Source organism: Gadus morhua, chromosome 16 (genome assembly GCF_902167405.1).
Source record: "Gadus morhua chromosome 16, gadMor3.0, whole genome shotgun sequence".
In the NCBI taxonomy this organism is placed as follows: domain Eukaryota; kingdom Metazoa; phylum Chordata; class Actinopteri; order Gadiformes; family Gadidae; genus Gadus; species Gadus morhua.
Window position 1 is genome coordinate 2,613,346 of NC_044063.1, and position 9,622 is coordinate 2,622,967.

The 9,622-nt window shown below is 43.3% G+C and overlaps 1 protein-coding gene; it reads right to left on the reverse strand.

Annotated features, from left to right (window-relative positions):
- The window catches only part of LOC115560668 (vitellogenin-2), a 434,163-nt gene that overhangs the window by 59,923 nt on the left and 364,618 nt on the right, over positions 1-9,622 (reverse strand).

Genomic DNA, 9,622 nt, shown 5'->3' on the forward strand with positions numbered 1-9,622 from the left:
GAGAGATGAAAAGGGTGGGAAGGGGGTTTACGATAGGGTGTGGTTAGGGACAGAAGGGTGGGGAGGGGGGGTGAGTTTACGATAGGATTTGGGATTTTGGGACAAAAGGATGGGGACAGGGGGGGGTCTGACGACCGGATCTATAGAGACAGGAACAAAAGGGTTGGGGTTATCAAAAGGAGTTTATGACCCGATCTGTAGAGACAGAGACAAAAGGGTTGGGGTTATCAAAAGGAGTTTATGACCCGATCTGTAGAGACAGAGACAAAAGGGTTGGGGTTATCAAAGGAGTTTACGACCGGATCAGTAGAGACAGAGACAGAAGGGTTGGGGTTATCAAAAGGGGTTTTCTAGGGTATGGGTGAAAAAGTACAACAACTATTCGAGTTGTTCCAGTCCTACCGGACTGTGCAACCGGGCCACAAGATGGCCCCGGCGCTGGGAGAGAGAGAGAGAGAGAGAGAGATCTGCTTTTGCCCAGGTCAGAGGTCATTCAGTCTTTACCAAAAGACTGACCATTCAGACCCTACTGACTTGCAGGAGAGAGAGAGAGATGAGAGAGTGAGAGAGTGAGAGATAGGGGGAGAGAGAGGGGGGGGGGGGGGGGAGAGAGAGAGAGAGGGGGGGGGGGGGGAGAGAGAGAGAGAGGGGGGGGGGGGGGGGAGAGAGAGAGAGGGAGAGAGAGAAAGAGAGAGAGAGAGGATGTAACACTTGAGTTGAGGCCCCCTGTTGCTCTTCAGCAATGGCGTTTGTTTCAAAAAAGGTCTCTGACTACAAAGACTGTGGAGGTACGAACAAAGGAAACGCACGTTTCCAAGACGCGTTGTCCCTTTAAATCGTACACCACGTGGTACATCCGAAATGCTGCAGAGACAAACTTTTGGATCTCTATAAGAAGTATGAGATTCCTGCAAGTTTGTCTCCACGGCGGGTTAGCGAGGGACTTGATAGCAGATGGGTTGTACTGCGTAAGTCTACCTCTACGGCTGCGTTATATACTATACGAACTTGCAGTTTCGATTTTCAATGGACCGGGCCTGGAGGAATCAAACCCATTCAAACTCCACAGCAAACAAAGCTACGCCACCGGTTTTATGTAAGTAAGCTAGATTAACGTTAATATGACCTTTCTCACCACACCGTAATGGCTCAAACGTTTTTACTGGTCGGTTCTTTTGTACTGGCTTAACATCCGTACATTCTTCACACAACACATAAACCACAGGTATTATTTCTCCCACGCGGTACAAACATTTAGATCTAATCAGGATTGGATATAGTCTATCGACAAACCCATGTAAAACACACTCCTAGCCCTTTACTTCGTGAGCTCGTTATTAAATTTCAATCTGTTAGCGTATCCTTGGCCGTTTATCTAACCGGCTGTATGATTTTCAACCAGTCCGAGATCGCACGTCCTCGCAACCAGTCGAAGGCAGTACAAGCTATTCACCTAATGTTACTAATCTAACTATACAGAGTTTAGTCATTGACAACAGGTTCTGTTTACCTTTCTTGTGGTACCTGTAAGTAGCTTGTACTGCTTCCGACGGCCCCGCGGCCGCTGGTCTCGGTCCGGAACCTTCCAAGAATCGTCCGGGTCACCAATTTATTACGTATTTCTTCGTGGAAGGAGGGGTCGAATCCAAAGGAATAGCTTTAAAGAGACTTTATTTGTATAAAGTATTTTCGGTATGGTAAACTGATGCTCTGAAGTAAAGAGAGATTGAAGATGTGTTCTAAGCACGTGCGAGAGTGTTCTCCTAGCTGATCCTGACCACAAACCCACGTATGGTAATCGCTGCCGAGAGAGCTCTAAGGTTTTCATGGCCAGGTGGACTCCTTTATGGACTCAGCGAGGACCGGAAGACTTGGAGAGGAACCGGTGTGACGTAATCCTCGGTTTTTCCTCGCCTGGTCTGTGTTGCTGCCCTCAGTGGCTAAAGTATCTATTGTAGCCTTCAGTAATGTCCTGCTTTCCCTTGTGGCTATGTGTAGTATTTACGGCTTATATATTTGGTCCTACCCCCTATTGGTTAAGTGAGGGAAATACAGCTTGTGTTCCTAAAATACGTAACAACACTGATAAAGATGTTGACATCAAGTGGCGATTTCAGACTATTTTTAGGGCTGCTCAAGCACCCCTACATTTTATATCAAATATAATTATATAATATTTTCCGCTATAATTTTTGAAGAAGTAGGAGGTGAATTGTTGCTATAGTGGAAACTTTGTTCTGACAGAAACGTTGGGTGAAATTGTTTTGTTACCGTGAATCATAGTTCTGTGCAAATTTCAAGACTCAGCACAGACTCTTCATAACATTCTAAGCGGGGCTTGAACTGGATTACTGCCACTCCTGAAAAAGTAGGCCTAATGGCTTCTTTTTGCTCTAATGCCATACAGGCCATACTTGTACAGCAAATATGACTCATGCATTATTTTTGTTATAGCAGCCACAGAACTGGTTTTTAGTCGGAGATCGGCTTTGGATATGCCAGTCTAAATTAATATCCCCGAACGACAATAATTAATGGTTGGATCTCAGGAGATGATAGGATAAAGGAGCCTGTAACTGTCTCAGAGACAGTCTGGACATTACAGAGATTATAAATATGTATTAACAGTATTTGTTTAATTCATGATTTTATTATTTGTTGAATTCATGGATTTATTCTTTGGTTAAAAAGGATTTAAGTTGTACTGTTAAAAAGAGATATTGTGTCATTGCTACTACTTCCCCTTTTTGTATTAAGAGTTTGTTTAAATATGGGGTCCTATCCCAGGGAATTATGGGAAAAGCGCCATCAGAGATATAAAACCAGTCACGGACTCATGGGTTCAGCCTAGTTTCCGGTAACGGTGAATCGCATCATGGAATGCACGCCATTGCACGGTTCTCAGTTGAGTCAGTCAGACTCAGTGGAGTTAGTGCTACCGGAAACTCGTTCGTTCGTTCAGTCGAGTTTCCGGTGAATCGAATGGTGAACGAGACGACCGAACGAACGAGAGGGACGACCCGGTTCGGTTCGTTCGTCCTAAAGACTCGTTCATTCGAACCGGTTCGCGAACGAACGAGCATTAGGTTTATGGCGCTAACGTTGTCACTGTGTTTTTTCTGATTATTAAAGTTTACCGTTTTCAGAGAGAGTTTAAGAGAAAATAAATATTCAAAAGACATCATTATGAAGCGTGGCCTTTTATTAAACCAATGCAGCTACAAAGCCGTTAATCTGGTTTGGGTTAGGCCCTGTCGAAATAAAGTGGGCAGGGTTTATTGAGAAAACCCATTCATGGTTACAACTCACCCACACAATCAGAAGAGATTAGACCCAAGGTGATGCAAAAGTGTCTGTCCCTCTTCTTCATGCTATCGATCATTATCCGACTTGGATTCTCCCCTTTCCCGTGCCCGGTCTGTTGTGTTTGTCTGGTCCTGAATCACAGACTTATTTTCCTCATCACTGAACACGTCATGATCATGAAGCTCAACCAGGAGACCTTTGATAACTGGGTCGGAAACGCTCTGCAGAAATTCCGAAGGGATCCTTCTTAGGTCTAAAACAATTAAATTCAAATACTTGGGTATTACTTTGGATTGTGAGTTGCAGTGGAGCTCTCATGTGGAGTACGTTTGTTCAAAGATCTGTCAGCAGGCCTATATACAAAGATCAACATGAACGACTCCGTTGGTCGTGAGTGTGTAGGCCTCCTGTGGTGATCTGGGGTCTTGGTCGTGAGTGTGTAGGCCTCCTGTGGTGATCTGGGGTCTTGGTCGTGAGTGTGTAGGCCTCCTGTGGTGATCTGGGGTCTTGGTCGTGAGTGTGTAGGCCTCCTGTGGTGATCTGGGGTCTTGGTCGTGAGTGTGTAGGCCTCCTGTGGTGATCTGGGGTCTTGGTCGGGCCGAAGACGCTGATAACTTGGTTCAGGTTCAAATTCCACCGTACAACATTGCAACATACAAATTTTTTATTCCTACATAACAACTCCGAAAATTGCCTGCTTGCCTTGCAAATCAAAGGTTCGGACAATTTGTCTTAGGCCTACCTTCTTTCTTAGCTGTGGATGTTATTGGACTAGAAGTTTAACTTGTTATGAACATCGCATGCTGCCATTGCCGATTGTCACTTCTGAGTCAAATCACTCCATAATCTCTTTTAAATCCCTTATTCCACGAGAGGTAGGCTACAATGACGGGCTGTTTTAACGGCGCAGGCCCATCTAGAGACGTTTGCTTAGTGGCCTATAAGGAAGGCGCCGCAACGAGACGCGACACGGGATGGATCGGCACTCAATTGAAACTTTTTGTTTCCTTTCGTTAGTGTGTGTGTGTGTGTGTGTGTGTGTGTGTGTGTGTGTGTGTGTGTGTGTGTGTGTGTGTGTGTGTGTGTGTGTGTGTGTGTGTGTGTGTGTGTGTGTGTGTGAGTGTATTTAACGTACACACACACACACACACACACACACACACACACACACACACACTCAGAATTCAATTTGGGTGGGTGGCGGTTTAACCAATCACATTAAAAAATGTATTTACATTCACACACACACACACACACACACACACACACACACACACACACACACACACACACACACACACACACACACACACACACACACACACACACACACACACACACACACTTTACTGGAGAAGAACCAGCATGTCAAATACGTAGGTAGGTGGCTCAAAACATATTGGTCTGAAGGTTCACAGACAGTCGCAGGCAATGCATGTCAATTGACAACCTCATTATTCTTGTAAAACTAATTGTTGTCCTTTTTTTCATCTGACATTTGAACACCTTGCATGACTACTGCAATTTTTTGCAAAAAATTGCTTTTCACCCTCTTATGTACAACTTTGACATTTTGTGTAGGTTTTTTTTGCTAGCCTTTGTTGTTACATTACCAAGAAGTGATGTTGGTTTTTCAGTGGAACTTTGTTTCATGTGGGTACAATTATTTTTGGTGGCGTAATTGAAAAAATATATTATTATGTTTCCATCATCACATTCAGTTTGAGCTTCTGTTTTATTTTGATGGACCGTTATTAGTGTGCAATACTTAATGAAAGAACATCAATATGAGTGCAGTGGTGTTGATTTTCAAAATAACGTAAAGAAAAGGTAATTGATAAGTTAGTTAAAAGTTATTTATTTCTTGGCGACCCGGTACCACATGAGTCTCCCAAGGACCACCAGGTTGGGGACCCCTGCTCTCTACAATACCTCTCTACAGCTGGCATTCTGAAATGGAACAGGTAAAAAACGGACACACTTTCTTATACTGGGTGTACTAGAATAATCTCTGTAGCTGATGAGGCAAAGAAATAAAATGATAAAGTAAAGTCAAAGTATTGTCCATGAACAATGATTTCAATACAATGTAATCCTAAATACTTCCTAGTTACACATTCCAGTACATTTACACGCTACTATCTGGCTAACCTTCAGTCTCTCTACTTACTATAAGGAATACATCACCCACTCACGCTAAAAGCACCTGAGCTCACTACTCAGATCTTTAGAGCCATGAGTGAAACCATGAATAATGTTACACATGGATCCACTCAAGTGTCAATGGTGACCCAATAGCTTTACACAGATGTATTCCATTATTTATAGAATCGTGCTGAATTACATTAATGTGATAATATTGACTATATTTAAAGTATTGATAAGTTGGCATGACAGGTTTAAAAATATGTCAAACAAATGAAGCAAGAAAGCAGTCTTTCCACAAAAGACTGCTTTCTTGCTTCACAAACTTTGACACTTTTCCTTTTATTTTGCCCCAACCTATCCTGGACATTCCTGTCAGGATATTGTTAAAGTGAGTTGGTTATATCCATGTTAACATGTATAATATTAATGATAATATGAAACAATAAAAGCTGCCTTTTGGGGAAAATGTAGAAAAAACCCAGAATAAAGTCAGACTGTGGATTATTACAGATGTTTTACAAATTCCTTGATCACAACCATACAAAAATAAATAAAATATACCTATCTGTACCTGTCTATAGGAGGAACCTGAGGGGAACAGCTCAGTACACATGTAGTAGCCCAGGAAAGAAGACCTGTTCCAAATATGATATCAATAATTACTTTACACGGTCAAGACAACAGAACAATTGTGAATTGCAGGATTGACTCAATGAGTCCATCTTTGTAATTCCAATAAAACATACATTTAGTTGCCTCAGGACAGGAGGGACATGGTCTGATGTTTTGATCTGGCCTTATTCAGGGGACCAGGAAACATTCACAGAGAGCTTCACTGTTTCCTTTTGGTCCATCGCTTGTTTTGGTCAATCTTCATCGTTTCTTTCAATGGAGACCTCTACTGCACCATGGCCTCTGCAAGTAACTGAATGAACCTTATAGCTAGCCTGGGTACCAGATCATCTGTCAGCATAGATTTATTTGCTCTTTGTGTATGCGTCTGGCCCCCTCCCGTTCAGACAGATTTCCAGCAGGCCTGGCCCGGGTTGGGCCAATCAGAAGTGTTTATCTAAAAGGGGCGGGTTTGATACGATCACTGTACAGAGGAGCACTCAAGGGGAGCCGTTGAGGAGTTTCCTAAACAATGGAGAGGGCTGCTGCTGATGTGTCACACGCTTCGTTGCTGATTGGTTGCTGGTCTATCCAATTGTGTCCAGTTTGGGCCCGTTAATAACGGCCCTTGGAAATCTAATATTTACTAAGACGTTCCACACTGTTACGCATTTGCTCAGTGGTCTGGCAGCGTCAGGGTACCATTTATCATGTCTGAGGAAGCAAAGACAGAAAGGAAATGAGTGCACATCAGTATACATCAGAAAGCAGTTACAGACTTCCGGTTATGGCGCGCTGCTAGGCAGACGTGTGAAAGAGAGCTCCCATGCACAATTCATAGAAAAGTAATCAGGAAGCCACTAAGAATTACCAAACAGTTACTACTGATCAAAAAACACAGCAAACAGCCATAATGCCACCGAAACTGCAGCCAAAGACTTCAAAGTCTACTAAATCAACCGATGGTTCTTCCAGCCCGACGATGCTAACTAGTTCCAATACTAGCGACGACGACACAATTAGCCCTGGTCCAATTCTCAACGCTATCCAGACAATGAAAGAAGATTTTGTGTCGAGGTTTGATGGGCTATTGGGCGCTATTCAGTGCAAGGCGAATTAAAGTCACTGTCTGGCCGACTGACCGAAGCTGAAGACCGAATTGGCACCAATGAAGACGACCTAACATCTCTGAAAACACAGACCACCACCATGAAAGCAGCTATGGATGAGCTTGTGCTAAAGGTGGATGACTTGGAAAACCGAGCACGCCGCTCGAATGTGCGGTTGGTGGGTCTGCCTGAGTTAACCGAAGGAGGTGACGTGCGTAGGAGGTGATGAACTTTACTCACTTTTTTCATAATAGGTGGAGATTTTAATTGCACTCTCCAAACGGAGATTGATAGATCCACGGGGATAGATACCTCCCATGCCCAGACACGAAAGGAGTTATTACAATATATAAAATAATTTAATTTAACTGACTCTAACTCTAGGTTAGTTTTATTTCTAACATTATTCTATCAACACAGACATTTAAATCTATAGTCTGTCGTTATAATTGATTTACCTCGGGTGTACTGTGGAGTGGGTAAGACTGTTTTTAATAGCAGGCTAGCATTGCCCGTTGACTTGCGCTAGCCTAGCACGAGCGAACTCTGCAACTAGAAGGATTGTATGAAATGTGTTGAAAACTGTCTCCAGTGATATAGAATACCAATGCTCACTTGGGAATCAGGCCCTATGTCCAAAATTCCGAACTACCCCTTTAATATTATTTTAAAAAAAAACATTTCAAAATGCAAAACATGTTTTAAGTTCACTTTATTAAAATTAATAATTGGAAACTTCCATTTTACATTTCGGAATGCAAGACAGCAATAGAACAAGCAACATGTAGCTAGTTCAGCCGCAGAGAATCGCTGTTTAAATGCAGCAAACCAAAGTGCAGAACAAGTTTGACATTATGGTCAAACTTCTTCTGCACGAGACGGGAGCCCAGGTTAAACGGTGACGCAACTATCGTGCCTCATACACCGCACGATCCCGAGAGCTGCCTTTATTTAACACACAACCACAACACACCCAAACAACGGACATGCAAGTCTCTGTAACGGTGGCGGCAACACTACGCACAATAAACACACAAACAATAAAGACCCCAAACCCGTTAACCCCACTTAACCTAACAGAAACAAATTGACAAAAGGCAATAAACCCCTTTTTCCCAACCGGCATCACGAATACCCAGACTCCCCGGGGGGTAGTTTCCGTTAGGAAACCCCGTATTTTCCAAAGTGTCGAAATGCGCATGTGCACCGTAGTTGGCCCAGCCTCAGACAGAGTCTGACTTAAACCCTACACTACTACAGTGAGCCCAACTCTTGACCCAAAACTCAACATTGTTGGTTGGACTAAATTGCATTGCACAGTTGACATGAATACTGAATGTTTTATATTCATTTTACTCAGAAATCATAATGAGACCAATAATTTTTACGTTTTTGTTTTTACAGTGTAGAGCTAAATATTATAAAAACTAAGGAGCTAGTGGTGGACTTCCGGAGACAGAGGAAGGAGACCCCACCTCTGTCCATCAATGCGGCGGTGGAGGAACGGGTAGACAGCTTCAAATTTCTGGGCACAATAATCTCCTCCTCTCTGAAATGGGAAGATAACATCACTGCTATTATTAAACAGCCCACCAGAGGCTCTTTTTCCTCCGCCAACTAAAGAAGTCTGAGTTGGCCTGCAAGGGGATGCAGCAGCTCTACCGAGCCACCTGTGAGAGCGTCCTTACGTTCTCAATCACAGTCTGGTACGGCAACCCTACTGTCCAGCAGAGGATGCGACTAGACAGGATTGTCCATACGGCCTCCAAGATAGTTGGCTGCAGTCTCCCTCCCATCTCAGACATCTACGAGGCCCGTATCCACAGTAGAGGCCTGACAACTCTTCAGGATAAATTACACCCTGCTAACTCCCTCTTCAATCCCCTCCCATCAGGTAGGAGGTTGAGGGCCATCAAAACTAAAACCTCCCGCTTCCTCAACGGCACATACTGCAGGACCATTAAAGCTCTTAACAACTCTTCATCCCTACACCAGTGTATCAGGAATGCAGACTCCCCCAGTGGCCCTGCATAGTATAATACACACTAATTTCTACTGTTTTTATATAATGTGAGTTTTCTTAACTATGTACTTATTTATTGGACCTTATGCAGATTTGCACATGAAATGCTCCATTTTGCACATCACTTGCACCGGTCACTTTAATCAAACATACAGCACTTACCCTGGCCTGTCAGCCAGGTGGCAGTGGGCTATATGTCTTATGTGTGGGATCCTTGGAAGGATATTGCATGGATGAAATGATGTTCTATGTTTTATGTGTCTTTTGTGTGGGTCTTGTACTGTCATGTACTGTCATGAGCACACTGAAACAAATACCTAGCAACTTGTACAGAGTTGTATGGCAATAAAGTATTGAATCTTGAATCTTTATGGTGCATTTTTGGATATTAAGTAGTGCACTATGTGGAGATCCAGATTCGTAC